Source organism: Gopherus flavomarginatus, chromosome 1 (genome assembly GCF_025201925.1).
Source record: "Gopherus flavomarginatus isolate rGopFla2 chromosome 1, rGopFla2.mat.asm, whole genome shotgun sequence".
NCBI classification, from domain to species: Eukaryota; Metazoa; Chordata; order Testudines; family Testudinidae; genus Gopherus; species Gopherus flavomarginatus.
In genome coordinates this window covers 375,272,439-375,296,820 of record NC_066617.1, presented here as the reverse complement: position 1 = coordinate 375,296,820, position 24,382 = coordinate 375,272,439, and the positions used below count along the sequence as shown (strand labels likewise).

General features: G+C 45.6%; 1 pseudogene; it reads left to right on the top strand.

The window, feature by feature from the left end:
• The first annotated feature begins 8,364 nt into the window (after positions 1-8,364).
• Positions 8,365-9,584, top strand: LOC127031582 (olfactory receptor 52R1-like; annotated as a pseudogene).
• Positions 9,585-24,382: the final 14,798 nt, after the last annotated feature.

Here is a 24,382-nt window from a genome sequence, read left to right as displayed (position 1 = left end):
CTGGCCCATTATGGCTGTTCATATGATCTAATGTCCACTGAGGCAGGGAATGGTGTGCGGGTATAGTATTGTGCGTATTCAATATCTCTTATGCCCTCTAAAGTAAAGGAAAGGTTTTAGAAACCGCATTTGCAAGGCCTGGATCTGTTTGCTTTAACGATCCTGTGGCCTGAAAGAGAGAAACAGGAAACAGAGTGCACCCAAGGGGGAGCTCTGGCAAGGGTGTGCTGAACCAATTGGAGTGTCTGGGGGAGCTGAACCACGGTAGGGTGAAGGGAACAGCTTGAGGACCTCATCACACAGGTTTGGGATCACTCGACCCTACTCCCTTTCCACTCACAGTATTCTAACATTGGTGTGGCAGCTCTGAGTTTGCTGTCACAGCCTTGCTCAAGCTGCCATGGCTCAATGCCCACCAGAAGGGTGTGTTTGGGTCCCAAACACTGGAGCCATGTGCTCTAGAGTCAGAGCAGCTTTCAGGCCCTGCCTCTGGCTCTGCGTTTTTATCTCTGGCTTTTTAGGCTTACTCTTGGGGTGCAGCTTCCATTCTAGCGCCTCCCTCTGGGAGCGGGGAGCTGCACACCAAGCGCCAAGGCCCTGAGGCTAGTTTCCTTTGCTCTGTACCTCGGCAGGCTTTTCTCCTACAGTACAGAGTAGTTTGCAGTCTCTTTCAGGACACGGACGTAAATCTTATATAATAAAAATTAGATTTCAGAAAGCTCTAGTTCTATAGCTATATTGCTGTGACATCCTGTACCCCAAAGCAAAACCCTGGCACCCCACATTCACCACTGTTATGTAGTTGCAACAAATCTTGTACAAACTATGTCATGTGAGGTATCTATGGAAAAGCTGTGGTTTGCTGAATGTGATTGTCTTATTTGTGTGTCTGTATCATTTTTGCCTTTGAAGTAACAAACATTGACTCATCTACCTGTATTTCAAAAGTAATTCCTCCTGTGGTGACTCCCACAAAGTAGTTTACATCCAGCCTAGCCAGCGCATTGTGAATGGATATAAAACTTGATTGTTCATCAATGAATACAGTGGGCCATGGAAGAAACTTGTCCCCATTTGTAGCCAAAATATGGGCAATGGCCCCTGCTGTGACTCATTGATTGATGCAAGGCCATGTGACCAGTTCATGTGACGCTGGACTCCATCTTGTGCCTGAACTTTTCCACTAACTGTGCTTATCTCTCTGTTTGCCCACTTTAATTGCAAAGTTAATTGGTAAAGCTCTAGATATAGTCAATAAAATGCCAGCTGAGAATCTTTTAGATTATTCTAAATTCAAAGAAATGGATTTGAAAGAATTTCGGATTACCTCTGAAATATATAGAGTGAAAAATACAAATCCTTAGAGGGCAGGAGTACTGCTGGCAAGAGTAATGTGGAATGAAATGAAAGCTTTGATGAGGAAGTGGGCAAGGAACAAAGATGTTACAAGCTTTGAAGCAATGTTTGATGTTGTTGCTCAGGAGCATTTCTTAAATGTATGTAAAGATGATGGAAAACAGTGTCTGTGGGACAAAAGGGTGAACACTGTGGATGAGATGGCTTCTCTAGTTGAAGATTTTGAGCAGACACAAGCATCTATTGTGAATAAACCACAGACAGAGGGGTTTACACTTCTGGGAAGCATGTTCCATTTTACCCCCTTCCTTCACAGAGGGCTAGCGAAGATACAAAGTTCTCTTATATCTTTACATCACCAGACCTGGCATACCAAGACACCAAAGATAACCTTAGACTAAGATCCCTACTGAAGGGACACTGAGGGGAAAGGAAAAATAGTAACTAAATACATGCCAAGGTTATTGGAGGAATTGAATGGCCCAATGGATGTGGAACAAACCAAAGTGTTCAAGAATAAGTCATGGTATAATAAAAATACATAGAAACACCAACCTGTGATACAAAATTTGGTGATGACCTTAAATCTGATGATTCAAAATTGTTGCTAATTGTAAACCTTATAACAAAGAACATGGCAGTGATGGTAAATCCTATAAAAAGGTGCAGTATGAATGATTCTGGGGGGAAGTTTTTAGCCATGTTATGAGTAGTATGGAAGAAGCCCAGTGGGGATAGTGCTTCTCTGCTAACATCTGTAAACCGTTTCAAAGCTTCTCTCAGCAGGGAAACCATAATAAACCTGGTCTGCTGTGTAAATGGGGAAACTGAGTCACACCACTTCATGGCATTGATGACTATCTCTGTTGAGATATCAGCAATTGGAACAGCAAAATGGAAAACAGAGGTGCACAGACATTTCTAGTGACCCAGAGATGGCACTTGCTGACTTTTGAGATCACTAGACTGATTTACAAAGTGTTGATAGGTTCAAAGAACTGTGCGAGAATACCTGTGGGTAACACCACAATGTTTGCAACACATGGGAGTTGTATGGTCAAAATCTAATTAAGGCCTTGGGCACACTGCCGCTGCATTAGTCAGTGACAAATACTCCTGCAATAAACTAAGGGGTGGGGTCTGATATTATGTGCCCCAAAGCAACACCCTCGTGTCCCCGTATTTACTATGGTGATATGATTTGATGTGTTTTATATAAAGTTTTCATGTAACATATCAATGGAAAAGTTATGATTTGCTGAATATGATCACCCTAGTTGTATGTGTGTATTATTTTTGTCCCTAAAGTTATGAATATTGACTATGTGCCAGTATTTTAAATGTGTTTGCTTTTCAGTAACAGCCACAATGTAGTTTACAGCTGATCTAGCCAGCATATTATGAATGAACCATTCAAGGAAATGGTTTATTAAGAAACACAGTAAGCTTTAGAAGAAGCTCATCCGCACCTTATGGACGTTCCTATGAATGTTCTAGCCAGGAGATGGGCAATGGCCCCTGCTATGAATTATCGAAGCAGGCAAGGGCACGTGACCAGTTCATCTGACACTGGACTCCGTCTTGTGCCTGAACTTTTCCACTAACTGAACTGGGGGCTTTTGCTTGGAAAAAATGCAGTTCCCTCCATATGGCAGAAGCTGTAATAGGGGAAAGAGATATTGTCACTTGGCTTCACTCCCCCCACAACTCAACACTCAGAACCACCTTAAGAATAAGGACTGAACTAGGGATGTTGTCCCAAGCTGAAAGGATTTATAGCCTGCGTATGAAAGATGGGTGGACTGTTTGTCCCATCAGGTGAGACATTCCTTGATTCAAATCCTGTCTAGAGTACAGAACAGGGGTAGGCAACCTATGGCACGGGTGCCGAAGGCGTTACGTGAGCTGTTTTTCAGTGGCACTCACACTGCCCAGGTGCTGGCCACCGGTCTGGGGTGGGGGAGGGCTGCATTTCAATTTAATTTTAAATGAAGCTTCTTAAACATTTTAAAAATCTTATTTACTTAAATAAACTATTGTTGTATGAAATATATTACAGACTTATAGAAAGAGACTGTCTAAAAACATTAAAATGTATGACTTGCACTCAAAACCTTAAATTAGAGCAAATAAATGAAGACTCACCACACTACTTCTGAAAGGTTGCCGACCCCTGGTATAGAACTTAGATTGTGATTTTGTTTATTTCTTAAGTAACCAACTTTAACCTGTTTTCTATAATTTATAAAAGCTTAAAATCAATTTTTCTGTACTTACTACATCCGCTTTTTATTTATTTACCTAACTGTGTATTATTTGAAGTATAATGAAAAATCTGCTCAGGAACAGGGGATGGTGAATTGTCCTCTCCACATTGAGGGAAGGAGGCAGGGCAATAAATGTACGCTGGTCAGTCTTCTGAAAAGGGCAAGACAGCACAGCTCTGCGGTCCTAGGATGGGGAGCTGGGGGAACTGTCTGGAGCCTCTCTATTGCTGGTTCATGGATGGCTAGTGAAAGCTTTCACGTAACTGCAGCTGAGTGTGTCTCTGTCTGTGTATGGGTGCGTAAGTGCAAGACCTGGAGGGGCTTGCAGCTTTTCAGCCTCATAGTGTTAGAGAGGGCCCAGGTTGGTATGTGAGAGGGCTCACAGGAACCCCTGTTTCAAGTTGCATCTTGCAGAAATCCGTCACTCCTACCCAATGAAGAGGCTTTACAACAGTATGACTCCATTTCCCACTTATCATGCACTCAGTTACTGATGGAGAGACCATGCTTATGGCAAGGAACTCACAACTCCTGGGTTCTGTCTGTCATTTTCTGTTTGATTTTGGCCAACTCATGTCTCCCTGTACCTCAGTTTACCTATGGCTATAATGAGGATATGTTTATAGTGACTTTCCTTTGCTAGGTCTTTTGAAGATCCTTCAATGAAAGGTTCTGTGTGGTATGATAATAGTTACTGATGAGAATTATTGATCTCTGATACCTTAGTGAAAATCCTTTGTGCCTCCAGAAAGTTTTTGTGTCTCCTTTGCATCATCTTTCTCCAGATATGTCTGTCTACTGTCTACTCAGCCATCCTGGGCATTTACACAGCATCAGACTCTATAAGACAAAGGCATTATCTCTAGTTTTCTTAGTAATCAACTATAATCGGTGATGGGCTGCAGCCTTAGGTGGCTTCATTTCAGTGGCATAGTGGATCCTTCAGGATGAAAGTTGTTAGTAGCTGTCTAGCACAAGACCAGATTTGGGGGCTGTGGGCCGCAGTTTGCTCAGGCCCCCATGAAGCGCTATGGCAGCCCCCCTGTCGTGTTTTAAGTGTAGACAAGCCCTCAAGCAGGCTGTCCAGAAAAACATCCCGTCTGGAGTAAGAACTGAGTAAAAGCTCAGGAGCCAGCTGTGTGTTAATATACAGACACTGCCACCTCCTTCTCTTTCAATTTAGGGCTTTGGCTATTAACGGGGTGGAGAGGCTGTGGGATATGGAAGAGCTGTTACCAGACTTTACGTGCTGAAAGGCACGGAGGTGCTAGGGCACCTCACTAGCAGAAATATAACAATTTTTCAACATGGTCGAGACATCTTCTCCCCTAGCTTCATTCTAGAAATTGGCTGAACTGTTATGCCTACAACTTTCAAAATGCAATTCAGGCAGAAGTAGACACCTAGCATAAGAAAATTTAGGTTAATATTTGGCCAACATATATACAATTGAAAATTAAGTCTTGTAATTGAAGGTGTCAGACAGACTTAACGATGTGTCGTGCCACCAGCACCACCAACTATGGCCAATCCAGTTGTGAATACCATTTAGCTAAGCTCTTTGTTCTAATAATATCTGTGGCAAGGAGTTCCACAGGCCAAATATGGACTATGTAAGCAGTTTTATGTGTTCAGTGTTTCAATGTAATTGAATGTTCCCTTGTTCGTGTGTTATGAGACAGAATTAATATATTGCCTGAACTACTTTCTATGTTGATAGATTCATAGGGTTCAAAATCAGAAGGGACCAACAGAACATCCAATCTAACCTCCTGTATAACACAGGGCATTAAATTTCACCCAGCTACCCAAGTACTGAGCTCCATAACTTGTGTTTCGGTAAGACCTGGTCTACACTAGAATTTTATATCATGAAATCAAAGAGTGACAGGGTTAGGAGGGGGCTGCAATAATCAGCTAGTCTAACCCCCTGCAAAGATGCAGGACTTTTTGTTTCTAAATTATCCAAGACAGATGACTATCCAGGCTCCTGCTGAAACATCCAGTGGAGGACTTTCACAACCTGCCTGGACATCTGTTCCATTGTCCTCCTGTTCTTAAATTTGAGAAGTTTATCAGAGATTAAATCTAAATCTGCTGTGCTGTAGTTTGACCGCATTGCCTCTTGTTTTATGTGATAATGTTCCTCCATAATTTTAATGGCAGCCTTTCAAACATCTGAAGACTGCTGTCATGTCCCCCCTTAATCTTCCCCTTTCCAAACTAAACATACCCTTTTCCTTCAGCCTTTGCTGGTATGGCTTGCATTCCATCCTGTGGAGCGTCTTTGTCACTCTCATCTGGATCTTTTTCCATTTCTCTACATCCTTCCTATATATTGGATACCGTAACTGGACAGAATACTCCAGCTGAGATCTAACCAGCACGAAGAAAAGTGCTACTATCCCCTCCCGTGACTTGCATGCTCTGCCTCTGCTAATGCAAATGAAAATTGTATTTGCTTTTTTTTTCAATTGTAAAAAAACCCCACACCCATGAGAAATGTAGCTATGTGAACCTAACCCTGGTATACACAGCATGAGATCTACCAAAGAATTCTTCATCAATCTAGCTACCACCTCTCAGAGAGGTAGATTACGTACGCTGAGAGGAGTACCCACACCAATGTAACCACGGGGCTGTTGGTGGTTGAAATGGGGTCACTGTTGAGGATAGCATCCAACTTCATACAAAAGCGGCAGTTCTGTGGCACCACACTGGAGACACTGTTTGTCTCCTTTGTCTTCTGGTACATGTGCCATAATTCCTTCATCTTTGCTGTGTACTGCAGTGTGTCCCGATTGTAGCTCTTTTGCCACATGCTGCATGAAATCTGCCCTTAGGTATTGACAGTCCTATGGCTGGAGCACAGCTGGGACTGCACAGCCTCCTCTCCTCAAATGCTGAGCAGCTCCAGAAGCTCCGCAGTGTCCGCAGCATTTAGCCACCACAACAACCTGGGAAGGTGTGACGTGAGCACTCCACACCGAGCAAACAGGGAGAGGAATTTCAAAATTCCAGAGCCTTTAAAGGGGGAAGGGGAGAAAGCATTTACCTTAATGCAGGGGAGAGGAGTTGAAACTCTTCCCTAGAGCCCTCAGGATGAGCAATGTGGGACACCTTCCAGAGGCCAATTATACTGATAAAACAAGCACAAGTGTCTACACTGGCACTTTGCCAACAAAACTTTTGCCTAAAACTCTTGTCAGGGTGTTTATATGATGTCACTGGATCTGAGGAGTTCTGTCATTGAAAGTCACTGTGCAGTATGTAGACAGCTGTTGTTTCTCTGGCAAAACCTGCTTATTTGTGAAAAAACACGGCAGTGTAGAAAAAGCCTAAGGAAGAATGATGGATAACCAGTATCCACCATTGTGTTTCCTACTGGTGCCTAGTAAGGTTTCTCACCCCATGATGCGCAGGAATTATTGAGCAGGGAGCACCATAAAATATGGAATTGGCATTAGTAGGCTCAGTTCTTCATAATTCATTTCTCTCAATAATGAAAATATCATTTTTCAGTGTGCGAAGAGTGACCAATCTGCTTTGCCCATGAGAACAGCCTCCAGCGGTGCATGTAGTGTCTCATATTCACATTTCAGAGTGGTACCTGTATTAGTCTGTATCAGCAAAAAAAAAAAACAACCAAAAAACGAGGAGTACTTGTGGCACCTTAGAGACTAACAAATTTATGTGGGCATAAGCTTTCGTGGGCTAAAACTCACTTCACTGGATGCATGCAGTGGAAAATACAGTAGGAAGATATATATATACACAGAGAACATGAAAAATGAATGTTGTCATATGAATGTAACAAGATTAATCAATTAAGGTGGGCTATTATCAGCAGGAGGGAAAAAAAAAACTTTTGTAGTGATAATCAGGATGGCCCATTTCCAACAGTTGACAGAAAAATGTGAGTAGCAGTAGGAGGAAATTAGCATGGGGAAATAGTTTTTACTTTGTGTAATGACTCATCCACTCCCACTCTTTATTCAAGCCTAATTTAACGGTGTCCAGTTTGCAAATTAATTCTAGTTCTGCAGTTTCTCGTTGGTGTCTGTTTTTGAAGGTTTTTTTTGTTGGAGTATTGCAACTTTTAGGTCTGTAATTGAGTGACCCAGCAGGTTGAAGTGTTCTTCGACTGGTTTTTGAATGTTATAATTCTTGACGTCTGATTTGTGTCCATTTATTCTTTTGCGTAGAGACTGTCCGGTTTGGCCAATGTACATGACAGAGGGGCATTGCTGGCACAGGATGGCATATAACACATTGGTAGATGTGCAGGTGAACGAGCCTCTGATACTGTGGGGGCTGATGTGATTAGGTCCTATGATGGTGTCCCTTGAATGGATATGTGGACAGAGTTGGCAATGGACCTTTTTGCAAGGATAGGTTCCTGAATTAGTGTTTTTGTTGTGTGGTGTGTGGTTGCTGGTGAGTATTTGCTTCAGGTTGGGAGGCTGTCTGTAAGAAAGGACTGGCCTGTCTCCCAAGGTCTGTGAGAGTGAGGGCTTGTCCTTCAGGAAAGGTTGTAGATCCTTGATGATGTGCTGGAGAGGTTTTACTGGGGGGTTGAAGGTGATGGTCACTAGCTCATATTCACGTTTTCTCTCCATCCAGGTATTTGTACTGCGACCACCACACTAGAGCTTGGGCACATACTTGAAGTCAGGGGAACGCTCAGTCCATGCAGGAGACCTCGTTCTGCCTCAGAATTGGACACCTTTTCCCCTACTGAATGTCAGATTCCAACACAACCAACTTCACCAACCCCTCCACCCAGGGCCGGCGCTTCCATTTAGGTGACCCAGGCAATTGCCTAGGGTGCCAGGATTATTCGGGGGTGGCATTTTGCCGGGGGGGTGGGGCAGGCAGCTCTGGTTGACCTGCTACAGTCATGCCTAAAGAGGGTCCGCTGGTCTCGCGGCTCCGGTGGACCTCCTGCAGGCATGACTGCAGCAGCTCCACCGGAGCCGCGGGACCAGCGCGAGGGGAGGTGAAATGGCCGTGCGCCTAGGGCACTAAAAATACTAGCTCCGGTCCTGCCTCCACTTCCATCCTGCTGGGCATTCCTGGCCTGGAAGCAGCTCATGTCTGGATCTCCATCCCCTTCTGCACCGTGTACATCATAGCCATCTTGGGGCACTTCACCATCCTGTTCATCGTGAAAATGGAGCTGAACCTCCATGGGCCCATGTACTATTTCCTCTGCATGCTGGCTGTCACCGACCTGGTCCTGTCCACATCCACCCTGCCCAAAATGCTGGCAATTTTCTGGCTCAATTCTAGGGAGATCAATTTCAATGCCTGCCTCACCCAGACGTACTTCATTCACTGCTTCTTAGCAATGGAGCCTGGGATTCTCGTAGCCATGGCTTTGGATCGCTATGTTGCCATCTGCCATCCCTTAAGACATACCACCACTCTGACGAACCCCCTGGTGGCCAAGATTGGCCTGGCCGTGGTGCTGCTTGGTTTCATAGTTGTATTACCCTATCCCTTACTGGCAAGACAATGGCCTTATTGCAGAACCAACATAATCCCCCAGCCGTACTGCCTGCACATAGCTGTGGTGAACCTAGCCTGCGCCGACACCCGTGTCAGTAGTTACTACGGCCTCTTTGGGCAATTCTGTTTGATGGGTCTGGATGTGATTTATATCGGGGTGTCCTATATCCAGATCCTCAGGGCCATCTTCAGCCTCCCCACAGAAAACACGCGTCTCAAGACTTTTGGGACCTGCAGCTCCCACCTTTTTGTCATTTTAGCTTTTTACTTCCCAGATCTCATCATCTCTCTCATGAACAGATTTGCCCAAATGTGCCCCTGCATTTCCACATTCTCATTGCCAACCTGTACCTCTTGCTGCCACCCATGCTAAACCCCATCATCTACGGTGTGAAGACCAAACAGATCCGGGACAGGCTGCTCTGGCTCTTTACTAATAAAGGGGCCTAACGTTTTCTCCTGGTGCTCTGGATCTCAGACCAAGCTCTGTGCAGAGCTGGCTGGTGACATGGTGCTGGGCCCCCTTCCCGCAATCACTTACTGGACAGTCAAAGTGACATTAAATCCTTTCCTGCCCTTGCTGCACTCTGTCTACGTACAACTCATTCTCTCATAGGATTCCACCTTTCTAATTGCTTTTAACTAGACCTCTGAGGCCCCACTTCTGCCCTGCCTATTCCCCAAGACCCTGATCCCTGACCTACCCCTGTCCACGAGGCCGCTTCCGCTGTCCCACCTGTTCCCCCAAGACCTGCACCATTCCCCATCTCTTACATCAAAGCCCAACCCCTGTTACTCACTTTCCTCCTCTCCATCCCCATCTGCTTGCTGGATCATCTGCACCTTCCTCTCCCACCATCTGGGCTCCCTCTGCTCCGGGGCTGGGCTGGGATCTGCTGCAGCCTGGCAAGGAACCTGCAGTGAGGATGCAGCGCTGGGGCCAGCAGGCCAGTCCGGAGCAGAGAGGGAAGCCAGGAAACTGTATAAAATCAGCTGAGAGTTGGGAACAGGGTTGTGATGCAGTCAGCTGAGACTGTGCATTATACAACTTGTGGGCCCTAAAGCTCAGCTGCAAAGTCTTGAGGGGAGAGACCCTTGTGTGGCTTATTTCCTTAACTTTCAGCAATGGTCTCAAATTGCAGTGGGGGAGGTCTAGGTTCGATATTAGGAAACACTGTTTCACTGGGAGGGTGATGAAGCACTGGAATGGGTTCCCTAGGGAGGTGGTGGAATCTCCATCTTTAGAAGTATTTACGGCCCAGCTTGACAAAGCCCTGGCTGGAATGATCAGGTTGGGATTGGTCCTGCTTTGAGCAGGGGTAGGACTATATGACCTTCTGAGGTGTCTTCCAACACTAATCTTCTATGATTCCATGATTTTTTCCTCCTGGCTGGGGGTCTGTGGGTGGCAGGGTGTTGGGCTGGGAGCCCTTTGTCCTGAGCCAGGCCTCGGGGGCAGGGCAAGGGATCAGCTTTGAAGCTAGGAGGACAACAGCTGACACAGGCGGAAGGACAAGCCCCATCTTGGCTGGGAAGGGGGGATGCTGGGCAGAGGCTGGGTGGCTGCAGTAGCTCACACAGAGGGAGATAAATGCCACGGCTACCATGAGCCAGCAATTTACATGGCACCGTATCTGGAATGACAGATTTTGATCACAACATCTAGAAGTCCTTCAGCTAGGCTGCTAGGCACGGTTCTCCTCATGTTATGGATGGGCTGAGCCACACAGAGATAAAGTGATTTACTCAAGGCCACAGAATGAGTCTGTGGCAGAGCTGAGAATAGAAAGCAGGAGTCCTGACCCCCGACACTGCTCCACCACCACAGCTCTGGCCATGAACTGGCATTGCTCCTCTGTGTTGTCTTACAGACAGTGAGGCTATTTGTGTGTTGTGATCAATGGCATTGACGTCCTTCTTAAACAGGAGGAATTTTTAAAAAAATAGCTAAAAACTAGAGACGCAAAAACAGGTTTCCGCACAGTTCAGTTTTCAGCCTTGTCTTGCTTGTTTACCAGGGACCACACGCTGCCTGGAACTCTACAGTGTACAGAATGGACAAGGATGTGCTGTAAGGAACCACATCAGTGCAGGCTGTGACTCTGCAGCCCTGATTAGGGGCTTTTCGTAGCAGCACACTAGAAATAATAAATAATTAACTCCAGTCAGCTGCAGCGGCACAGGAGGCGGCGAACAGAGCGGCTAACAGGGGAGTTTCAGTGGGAGTGCTGTTGGAGGAGCAGGTTTTTGTGGCTTTTGTAGTTTGTGGTGTTTGTGTGTGAGTGAGTGTGTGTGCAGGCTGCTAGGGGCTGTGTGCTGAGAGCGAGGCTGAGCCCTGGGTTGGGGGCGGGGCTTACCTGATTAGGGGTCCTATATAAGGAGCCAGGCACTCAGGCAGCGGCACAGTCAGCTGCAGCGGCACAGGAGGCGGCGAACAGAGCGGCTAACAGGGGAGTTTCAGTGGGAGTGTCCAGGGGGAGGTTGCAGGGGAGAGCAAGGCAGAGGAACCGGGAAGGCAGACCAGGGAAGAGGCAGCCCTGCGCTGGTCGGTGGCCTGCGGTGCGGTGTGAGGTGTGGATTGCCAGGCACAGAGTTGCAGTGCTACGATGGAGGCAGAGGCAGCAGGTGCAGACACACTGAGGATGACTGGGTGCGGCAGCTGCGGCATGTACATGGTCCTAGAGGGAGCACCTGAAAGGAGTTTCATCTGCATGAAGTGTCGTCTGATAGAGCTGCTGGAGGAAAAGGTAAGGGGACTGGAGATGCAAGTGGAAACTCTGGCTGAGTTTAGAAGGGGATTTGAGCAGATGATGGAACACAGACAAGATGAGGCACAGGGGACAAGCTCAGACGAGCAGACAAAAGCAGGACCTAAGGACTCTGAGGAGGGACTGCTGGGTGAGGAAAGTGGACGGTGGAAGCATGTCACTAGGAGAACCAGACAGAGGATAAGACGGGCCAGCGATGGACAAATAGAACTCAGGAATAGGTTTGCTGAGTTGGGAAATGAAGATGGAACACAGCAGGCTGCTGAAGGAGAAAGGGCGAGGAAGAAGAGGCAAGCAGCTAGTCCTGCAGAAGGAGGGGAGCAGTCAGTGGAGGCAACATCAAGTACGAGCCCTAGGAGGATTGTGAGGGCGAATACAAATCGGGAGGAATCACGGCCAGCTGCTGTGGGGGATAGACTGGAGAATCGCACTGTCGCCAGGAAAAGGCAAGTCTACGTGATTGGAGACTCTTTACTGAGAAGAGTAGACAGGCCTGTAACTAGACCTGATCGGGAGAACAGAAGAGTGTGCTGTCTGCCGGGGGCTAAGATACAGGATGTGGACTTGAGGCTGAATACGATCTTAGCGGGAGCGGGAAAAAATCCGTTGATTATCCTTCATGTGGGAACGAACGACACAGCTAGTTACTCGCTGGACTGTATCAAGGAGGACTATGTCAGACTGGGGAAGAGGCTTAAAGACATCGAGGCTCAGGTGATCTTCAGTGGGATTCTGCCGGTTCCTAGAGCGGGGCGACGAAGGAGTGACAAGATTATGGCGATCAACAGATGGCTCAGGGAGTGGTGTTACAAGGAGGGCTTTGGGATGTACGGTCACTGGGAAGCATTTACGGATAGACAACTGTTTGCTCAGGATGGACTTCATCTCAGCAAGGAGGGAAATAGAATTCTAGGATGGAGGCTCGCCGACCTCATCAAGAGGGCTTTAAACTAGGAAGTTGGGGGAGATGGTTGGGAGATGTTCGGGAGATCTCCACGCCAGAATATAACCTGGAGAGGGAAGTAAACAAAGTGAGCGGGGATACCCTTGCGGCCCCAAGATTTGATCCAAGGAGGAATAGTGGAGTAGAAACCAGAGTAACGGGTGATGCTGGTGGTAGAAAGTTTGTGCACGACGGGGGAAAGAATGTCACTGACGCCAAACGCCGAAAATTAAAAGGTCTGTACACTAATGCGAGGAGCCTAGGTAACAAGATGGAGGAACTGGAGTTACTTGTGCAGGAAGTGAAGCCGGATATTATAGGGATTACCGAAACCTGGTGGAATAGTACTCATGACTGGAGCACGGGTATTGAAGGCTATGTGCTGTTTAGAAAAGACAGGAAGAAAGGCAAAGGTGGTGGAGTAGCCTTGTACATCAATGATGAAATTAAATGTAGCGAAATAAGAAGCGATGGAATGGATAAGACAGAGTCTGTCTGGGCAAAAATCACGCTGGGTAAAAAAGCAACTAGAGCTTCCCCTGAGATAGTGCTTGGGGTGTGCTACAGACCGCCGGGATCGGATTGGGATATGGATAGAGACCTCTTTAATGTCTTTAATGAAGTAAACACAAAGGGGAAATGTGTGATTATGGGGGACTTCAACTTCCCGGATATAGACTGGAGGACGAGTACTTGCACGAATAATAGGGGTCAGATTTTTCTGGATGTGATAGCGGATGGATTTCTTCGTCAAGTAGTTGAAGCACCTACGAGAGGGGTGAGCAGTGAGGACCTCGTAGAAGAAATGGTGGTAGGGGACAACCTTGGTTCGAGTGATCATGAGCTGATTCAGTTCAAACTAGATGGAAGGATAAACAAATGTAGATCTGCGATTAGGGTTTTTGACTTCTCGAGGGCTAATTTTAAAGAGTTAAGGAAATTAGTTAGGGAAGTGGATTGGACGGAGGAATTAATGGATTTAAATGTGGAGGAGGCCTGGAATTACTTTAAGTCGCAGCTGCGGAGACTGTCGGAAGCCTGCATCCCGAGAAAGGGGAAAAGAACCATGGGCAGGAGTTGTAGGCCAAACTGGATGAGCAAGCAACTCAGAGAGGGGATTAGACAAAAGCAGAAAGCTTACAGGGAGTGGAAGGAAGGCAGGATCAGTAAAGAAAGCTACCTTGCTGAGGTCAGAACATGTAGGGATAAAGTGAGGAAGGCTAAAAGCCACATTGAACTGGAACTTGCAAAGGGAATCAAAACCAATAGTAAAAGGTTCTACAGCCACATAAATAAGAAGAAAACAAAGAAAGAAGAAGTGGGGCCGCTATACACTGAGGATGGAATGGAGGTTAAGGATAACCTAGGCATGGCCCAACATCTAAACAAGTACTTTGCCTCAGTTTTTAATAAGACTAGTGAGGAACCTTGCGATGATGGAGGGATGATAAACGGGAATGTGGATATGGAAGTGGATATTACCGCAACTGAGGTAGAGGCCGTACTTGAACAGCTCGATGGGACGAAGTCGGAGGACCCGGACAATCTCCACCCGAGGATATTAAAGGAATTGGCGCGTGAAATTGCGAGCCCGTGAGCGAGAATTTTTAAGCAATCGATAAACTCGGGGGTTGTGCCGTATGGCTGGAGGATTGCTAATGTAGTTCCTATTTTTAAGAAAGGGAATAAGAGTGTTCCGGGTAATTATAGGCCTGTTAGCTTGACGTCTGTAGTATGTAAGGTCTTGGAAAAAATTTTAAGGGAGAAAGTAGTTAAGGACATAGAGGTCAATGGTAATTGTGACGAATTGCAACACGGATTTACTAAAGGTAGATCGTGCCAAACCAATCTGATCTCCTTCTTTGAGAAGGTGACGGATTACTTAGATAAAGGAAATGCGGTAGATATAATTTACCTAGATTTCAGCAAGGCGTTCGACACGGTTCCGCACGGGGAGCTGTTAGTTAAATTGGAAAAGCTGGGAGTGAATATGAATGTTGTAAGGTGGATAAGGAACTGGTTAAAGGGGAGACTCCAGAGGGTCGTATTGAAAGGTGAACTGTCGGACTGGAAGGAGGTCACCAGTGGAGTCCCTCAAGGATCGGTTTTGGGACCGATCTTATTTAACCTTTTTATTACTGACCTTGGCACAAAGAGCGGGAATGTGCTACTAAAGTTTGCGGATGACACGAAGCTGGGGGGTATTGCTAACACGGAGAAGGACAGGGATACTATTCAGGAAGATCTGAACCACCTTGTAAACTGGAGTAATAGAAATAGGATGAAACACAATAGTGAAAAGTGCAAGGTCATGCATTTAGGAATTAATAATAAGAATTTTGGATATACGTTGGGGGCGCATCAGTTGGAAGCGACAGAGGAAGAGAAGGACCTTGGGGTACTGGTTGATAGCAGGATGACTATGAGTCGCCAATGTGATACGGCTGTTAAAAAAGCAAATGCGATTTTGGGATGCATCAGGCGAGGTATTTCCTGCAAGGATAAGGAGGTGTTAGTACCGTTGTATACGGCGTTGGTGAGACCCCATCTGGAATACTGTGTGCAGTTCTGGTGTCCCATGTTCAAGAAGGATGAATTCAAACTGGAACAGGTTCAGAGACGGCCTACAAGGATGATCCGAGGAATGGAAAAACTGCCTTATGAAAGGAGACTCAAAGAGCTTGGCTTGTTTAGCCTGGCCAAAAGAAGGCTGAGGGGGGATATGCTCGCTCTATATAAATATATCAAGGGGGTTAACGTTAGGGAGGGAGAGGAATTATTTAAGTTTAGTACTAATGTAGCCACGAGGACGAATGGGTATAAACTGGATATTAGGAAGTTTAGACTTGAAATTAGACGAAGGTTTCTGACCATTAGGGGAGTGAAGTTCTGGAATAGCCTTCCGAGGGAAGTAGTAGGGGCAAAAGACTTTCCTGGCTTTAAGACAAAGCTTGATAAGTATATGGAGGGGATGTTATGATAGGATCATTAATATGGACAATTGATCTTGAATTACCACCAGACAGGTCTGCTCAATGGTCTGCGGGGAGATGTTGCATGCGATGGGTACTGAGTTGCTGCGGAGAATTCCTTCTTGGGTGCTAGCTGGTGACTCTTGCTCACATGCTCAGGGTTTAGCTGATCGCCATATTTGGGGTCGGGAAGGAATTTTCCTCCAGGGCAGATTGGCAGGTGCCCTGGAGGTTTTTCGCCTTCCCCTGCAGCGTGGGGCACGGGTCGCTTGCTGGTGGTGTCTCTGCAGCTTGAGGTCTTCAAACCATTTTTGAGGATTTCAATAACTCGGTCCTGGGATAGGGGTTGTTATAAAATTGGATGGGTGGGGTTCTGTGGCCTGCCTTGTGCAGGAGGTCAGACTAGATGATCAGATTGGTCCCTTCTGACCTATGAGTCTATGAGTCTATTTAATGCAGGGAGAGGCTGTGCCCAAGGTTACCCAGTGAATCTGGGGAAGAGCTGAGACTCTTCACTGCCAGCTGACTAGTTTCTGCTGATGCATTATCTCTAGTTAATATGTCTTGGGCCAAATTCTCAGCTGGTGTAAGTGGTTGCAGCGTCGCTGACATCAGGGGAGATCCTCAGCACTAAATTGTAAGCTAGGTACCCTAGGCTATTTTCCTGGCTCAAGACTGTTTGTAGAACCAATCAACAGTAAATACTGTCCATGTGTGACCGTGCTTCAGCGGGACATGGCTGAGGATGCCAAATTCAGGACAAACTGCGGAGAAAGAGGGTAGGGTCACCCCAGGCTGGTGGTTTTTCTATGGTTACATTATACCAAGCCAGTAATAAATATAAACTTCTGCTTCACCACACTGGTTAACTAGACACATCCCAGCCCTGGGCTCAGCACCCGGACACTGGACTCCATGATTAGAAGTCAGTAAAAACCAATTTCCACCACATATCAAGCCCTTCCAATCTGAAGAGACCAGCCGCTTAGCCAGGTCCATACATAACTCAGATCTTACCCAATAATCCCACTTCTGCCACCTCTTTAGCAATTAAAAACTAAAGTTTAATAATAAAAGAAAACAGAAAGAGTTATAAATGGTTAATAAATCAGATACATCCAAGTGGCTTTTCAGTGTTCAGAGATCAGGATCTCAGCAGTAATGGAATAAACTGCTAGCTTTCAAAAGTGTCTCTGGAAATAAACAAAGCAATTTGGGGGTCTTTAGTCCTTGTTCAGAGCTTCCATGTTAGAAACCCAGTGCAGAGAAATGAAGACAAGCCACAGATGTCTCTTTTGTATCCTCTGCCCTGTGCTTGGAATTTTACTGTCCCAAACAAAGTCCATTCCAACACCATCCTAGCCACCATGGATGTAGAGGCTCTCTACACAAACATCCCACACACAGATGGAATACAAGCTGTCAGGAACACTATCCCTGATGATGCCACAGCACAACTGGCTGCTGAGCTCTGTGCCTTTATACTTACACACAACTATTTCAAATTTGATGACAATATATATCTCCAGATCAGTGGCACTGCTATGGGCACCCGCATGGCCCCACAATATGCCAATATCTTCATGGCCGACCTGGAACAACGCTTCCTCAGCTCTCGTCCACTCACACCCCTTCTCTATCTACGCTACATTGATGACATCTTCATCATCTGGACCCATGGGAAGGAGACTCTGAAAAAATTCCACCATGATTTCAACAGCTTCCACCCCACCATCAGCCTCAGCCTGGACCAATCTACACGGGAGGTCCACTTTCTTGACACCACGGTGCAAATAAGTGATGGTCACATTAACACCACCCTATATCGAAAACCCACCGACCGCTATGCCTACCTTCATGCCTCCAGCTTCCATCCCGGGCACATCACACGATCCATTGTCTACAGCCAAGCACTGAGGTACAACCGCATCTGCTCTGACCCCTCAGACAGAGACCAACACCTACAAAACCTCCACCAAGCATTCTCAAAACTACAATATCCGCATGAGGAAATAAGGAAACAGATCAACAGAGCCAGACGTGTACCCAGAAGCCTCCTACTGCAAGACAAACCCAAGAGAGAAACCAACAGGACTCCACTGGCCATCACATACAGCCCCCAGCTAAAACCCCTCCAACGCATCATCAAGGATCTACAACCCATCCTGGACAATGATCCCACACTTTCACAGGCCTTGGGTGGCAGGCCAATCCTTGCCCACAGACAACCTGCCAACCTGAAACATATTCTCACCAGTAACTGCACACCACACCATAATAACTCTAGCTCAGGAACCAATCCATGCAACAAACCTCGATGCCAACTCTGCCCACATATCTACACCAGCGACACCATCACAGGACCTAACCAGATCAGCCACACCATCACTGGTTCATTCACCTGCACATCCACCAATGTAATATACGCCATCATATGCCAGCAATGCCCCTCTGCTATGTACATCGGCCAAACTGGACAGTCTCTACGGAAAAGGATAAATGGACACAAATCAGACATTAGGAATGGCAATATACAAAAACCTGTAGGAGAGCACTTCAACCTCCCTGGCCACACTATAGCAGACCTTAAGGTGGCCATCCTGCAGCAAAAAAACTTCAGGACCAGACTTCAAAGAGAAACTGCTGAGCTTCAGTTCATCTGCAAATTTGACACCATCAGCTCAGGATTGAACAAAGACTGTGAATGGCTTGCCAATTACAGAACCAGTTTCTCCTCTCTTGATTTTCACACCTCAACTGCTAGAACAGGGCCTCATCCTCCCTGACTGAACTGACCTCGTTATCTCTAGCTTGCTTGCTAGCACACATATATATATACCTGCCCCTGGATATTTCCATTACATGCATCTGAGGAAGTGGGTATTCACCCACGAAAGCTCATGCTCCAAAACGTCTGTTAGTCTATAAGGTGCCACAGGATTCTTTGCTGCTTTTACAGATCCAGACTAACACGGCTACCCTCTGATACTAAAGTCCATTCCAGTACATCACCAATATTAATAACATCAGACACAAAGATGACACATGCATATACACAGGATAATCATACTTAGCAAATCATAACTTTTCCATTAACAGCTGACAGGACATATTGTGTACAAATTTGTTACAATTATATAACTGTGGCAGTAACAATGATAAAAGTGGTCATATTCAATCACACAGTATCACACCCTGTTCCCGTCCCATCATGGTGCGACAGCTGCTAGCCACCTAAGCAAGTCCCATTGCCTGGGTTCTAGCAGGGCAAGCAGCTTGGACACTACAGCCACTGGAGGACAGGAAGAGCAGATAAAAATCTGGTTTTTTTTTTCCACAGGGAGGCTGTTCCTTGAACACAGAACGGAGGAAAGAGTTATTTAAAAGTGAGAGGTGGACGTCTGTGGACTTGGCTGTTTCCTCTAAGCATCACCAGCCAGCCCCTTTGGCTTTGAACAATCTGCCCATACAGGGGATCTTGTGAGAGTCCCTGTGTTTTCTGGGACTAGCCCAAGAACAGATCCCCTATGATGGGTTCCCCAGGGTGTAACCAGGACTGTGGACAACTGAGCCCTCTGTCCTACCAACCTGGTGTATCCCTCTGTCATGTGATGCTGAGTCAAGCCACAAACCTCTGGCAGGTTCTGTGCTTACACAGACATCCACAGGCAGGGACACACCCACCTGAGTTACATAAATAAACTCCTAGCCACTCATAACTAACACTAGAGAGGCTCAAGCCACTTCCCCCCAGCTCCCCAGCCTTGCACCAAAGAACTGCACTGTCCTGCCCTGGCCTGAATCCTGGCTAGTGTTGGATATTTACCCGGTCCACTCCTCCCTTGGTGTCGAGAGGACACACAGTCACCTTAAAAAGCAGCAAAGAGTCCTGAGGCACCTTATAGACTAACAGACATTTTGGAGCATGAGCTTTCGTGGGTGAATACCCACTTCGTCAGATGCATGTTGTGGAAATTTCCAGGGGCAAGTATATATATGCAAGCAAGAAGCAGGCTAGAGATAACGAGGTTAGTTCAATCAGGGAGGATGAAGCCCTCTTCTAGCAGCTGAGGTGTGAAAACCAAAGGAGGAGAAACTGGTTTTGTAGCTGGCAAGTCATTCACAGTCTTTGTTTAATCCTGAGCTGATGGTGTCAAATTTGCAGATGAACTGAAGCTCAGCAGTTTCTCTTTGAAGTCTGGTCCTGAAGGTTTTTTGCTGCAGGATGGCCACCTTAAGATCTGTTGAAGTTGCTGATATATGCATTTTAAAAAAGCAGGATGTACCCTCAGGAATGTCTATTGGGGTCTCAAGGCTGCAGACTCTGAAATAAACCCACACCTGGTTAATCAATAATCAAAAGAAACCTCTTGCTTGATCATTAAAACTGCTTGCTTAACAAGGTTTCTTTAAGGGACATGTCATTCTATTACTGATGTATAAATAAGGGGAAAAAGCTTAAGATAGTTGGACTCATTTGGGGACTCTTTTAGACTCTCTTTGGAATCTCCCTCTGGATACATCTTGGGGTCCCTACCAGCAGATGGAAGATTTGGCCACTGGAAGCCTGCCACTGTGTCACTCGAGAGCCACACTCAGCTTTGGTAATTATCAAGGGTTGGGGGTCTTTTACTAACCTGTTGCAGAAGTTGAGACTAATAAAGTTTAGCTTTAAGTGAAAGCACTCTTGTGTTGTCCTCTTTGTGCCAGCCATCTATCAGTCGGACGGCCCTGTCTCCCTTGATTTATTTCCTAACACCTCCTTGCGCAGAGTAAAAGTTACCAAGAGCTTTGGGTTGAAAGAACCCTGGGTAACAGACTGAGGATAGGAAGGAGATTCCCAAATTTGAGCCATTCTTTTCAGGTGACAGATTAGAAGAACTGTCCCAGACTGAGATGTCATTACAGGAAATTTTGGAACTAGGACCAGATGGTTTCACCGAAGAGTTTGGAAGGAATTCAAATGTGAAATTGCAGAACCACCAATAGAATTGTAGAGTTACAGAAGATCAGGGTTGGAACAGACAGTGCACTGGCCGTGATAAACAAACAAACAGAATGTTGGGAATCATTAGGAAAGGGATAGACAATGTGATGGAAAATATCATATTGCCTCTATATAAATCCATGGTATGCTCACATTTTGAATACTGCATGCAGAAGTGGTCAACCCATCTGAAAAAAAAAAGATAAATTGTAATTGGAAAAAGTTTGGAAAAGGGCAACAAAAATGATTAGGGATATGAAGCAGTTTCTGTATGAGGAGAGACTTAAAAGACTAAGACTTTTCAGTTTGAAAAAAAGACCACTAAGGGGAGAGATGATAGGGGGCTATAAATTCATGACCAGTGTGGTGAAAGTAAATCAGGAATTGTTATTTACTCCTTCCCATAACAAAAAACTAGGGGTCACTAAATGAAATTGATAGGCAGCAGGTTTGAAAAACAAACAAAAGAAGTATTTTTTCACACAATGCACAGGCAACCTGTGGAATTCCTTGCCAGAGTATGTTGTGAAGGCCAAGAGTATACCAGGATTCAAAAAAGAACTAGATAAAATCGCGGAGGACAGGTCCATCAATGGCTATTAAGCAGGATGGGGAAGGATTGTGTCCCAGCCTGTTTGTCAAAAGCTAGGAATGGTTGACAGGAAAGGGATTCCCTCTGAAGAACTTGGCATTGGTCACTGTCGGAAGACAGGATACTGGGCTAGATGGACCCATGGTCTGGCCCATTATGGCTGTCCATATGATCTAATGTCCACTGAGACAGGGAATGGTGGGCGGGTATAGTATTGTGTGTATTCAATATCTCTTGTGCTGTCTAAAGTAAAGGAAAGGTTTTAGAAACCCCGTTTGCAGGGCCTGAGTCTGTTTGCTTTAACAATCATGTGCCTCGAAAGAGAGAAACAGGAAACAGAGTGCACCCAAGGGGGAGCTCTGGCAAAGATGTGCTGAACCAATTGGAGTGTCTGGGGGAGCTGAACCATGGTAGGGTGAAGGGAACAGCTTGAGGACCTCATCACACAGGTTTGGGATTACCCGGCCCTACTCCCTTTCCACTCACAGTATTCTAATATTGGTGTGGCAGCTCTGGGTTTGCTCTCACAGCCTTGCTCAAGCTGCCATGGCTCTACGCCCGCCAGAAGGGTGTGTTTGGGTCCCACACACTGCAGCCATGTGCTTTAGAGTCAGAGCAGCTTTCAGGCCCTGCAACTGGTTCTGGGTTTCTAGGCACAGACTCAGGATGAAGCTTCCATTCTAGTGCCTCCCTCTGTGAGCTGCACACCAAGCGCCAAGGCCCTGAGGCTACTTTCCTTTGCTCTGGACCTCGGCAGACTTTTCTCCTACAGTACAGAGTAGTTTGCAGTCTATTTCAGGACACGGACGTAAATCTTATATAATAAAAATTAGATTTCAGAGAGCTCTAGTTCTATAGCTATATTGCTGTGACATCCTGTACCCCAAAGCAAAACCCTGGAACCCCACATTTGCCACTGTTATATATTTGCAACAAATCTTGTACAAACTATTTCATGTGAGGTATCTATGGAAAAGCTGTGGTTTGCTGAATGTGATTATTCTATTTGTGTGTCTGTATCATTTTTGCCTCTGAAGTAACAAATACTGACTATCTACCTGTATTTCAGATACATTCCCTCCTGTGGTGACTCCCACAAAGGAGTTCACATCCAGACTAACCAGCACTTTGTGAATGGATATTCAACTTGATGGCTCATCAATGAACACATCGGGCCATGGAAGACGTTTGGCCCCATCTGTAGCTGAAATACGTGCAAGGGCATGTGACCAGCTCATGTGACACTGGACTCGATCTTGTGCCTGTACATTTCCAGTAACTGTGCCGGTATCTCGGTTTGGGACAATGAAGTTCCCTCCACATGGCAGAAGCTGTAAAAGGGGAATTGACATCACCATTTGGTCTCACTCCCATCACAACTCAACACTTTAAAACACAGTTAGAAGAAAAAGACATTGACTGGAGAGGTGGTCAGTGGTTGGAAAGGAGAAATGCGGGAATTTCTTTAAAAGTCTACAAATGGGAACAATTGTGTCCTGCATATAATGAGGCAGGTGATATTAGTGAATACTTCACTTTGAGATAGTGTGTGTAATTCGTAAGATTCCTGATAAACAGAAGATGCCCACTTTAGTTGCAAAGTTCATTGGTAAAAAACTGGATATACTCAATAAAATGCCAGTTGGGAATCTTTTAGATTATTCTAAATTCAAAGAAATGGTTTTGAAACAATTTCAGATTACCCCTGAAACATATGGAGTGAAGTTTACAAATCCTAAGAGGGATGCTGATATGAGTAAGTGGAATATGTAAATAAAATGAAAGGTTTGATGGGAAAGTGGACAAGGGGTAAAGGTATTATAAGCTTTGAAGGAGCACTTGATGTTGTTGCTCAGAAGCATTTCTTAAATATATGTACAGATGATGCAAAACAGTGTCTGTGGGACAAAAGGGTGAACATTGTGGATGAGATGGCTTCTCTGGTTGAAGATTTTGAGCAGACACAAGCATTTATTGTAAATAAACCACAAACAGAGAAGTTAACGCTTGTGGGGACGCATGTTGCGTTTACCCCCTTCCTCCACAGAGGGCTAGCGAACATACATAGTCCTCTTACATCTTTACAACACCAGACCTGGCATACCAAGACACCAAAGATAATGTAGACTAAGATCCCTACTGAAGGGCACACTGAGGGGAAAGTAAAAACCTTAACTAAATACATGCTAAAGTTATTGGAGGAATTGAATGGCCCAATGGATGGTGAACAAACCAAATTGTTCAAGCAAAAGGCATAGTATAATAAAAATACATGGAAACACTTACCTGTGATAAAAAAAAATAATTGGTGATAGTGTTAAATCTGATGATGCAAAGTTTGTTGCTAATGGTAAATCTAATAACAAAGAATTTGGTACTGATGGTAAATCCTATGGAAAGGTGTAACATGCATGATTTGGGGGGAAAGCTTTTAGCTATGCTACAAGCAGTAAACAGGAAACCGTATGGGGATACTGCTTCTCAGCTGACACCTCTAAACAGGTTCAAAGCTTCTCTCGGCAGGGAAACCATAATAAATCTGGTCTGCTGTGTGAAAGGGGAAACTGAGTCACATCACCTCATGGCATTGATGACTATCTGTGTTGAGATATCACCAGCTGGAAAAGCACAATGGTAAGCAATGCTGCACAGACATTAATAGGTTTTTCTTGGGTTGCAGAGAAGGTACTTGCTGACTTTGACATCACTAGACTAATTTACAAAGTGCTGATAGGTACAGAGAAGTGTGCAAGAGCACCCATGGGTAACACGACAACGTTTGCAACACTTGGGAGTTCTATGGTCAAAACCTAATTAAGGCCTTGTGCAGACTGCCACTGCATTACTCAGTGACTAACCCTGCTGCAGTAAACTAATGGGGGAGATGTGACATTCTGCACCCAAAACAACACCCTGGCATCCCCATATTTACCATGGTGATATGATTTGATGTGTTTTATATAAATTTGTCATGTAATGTATCAAT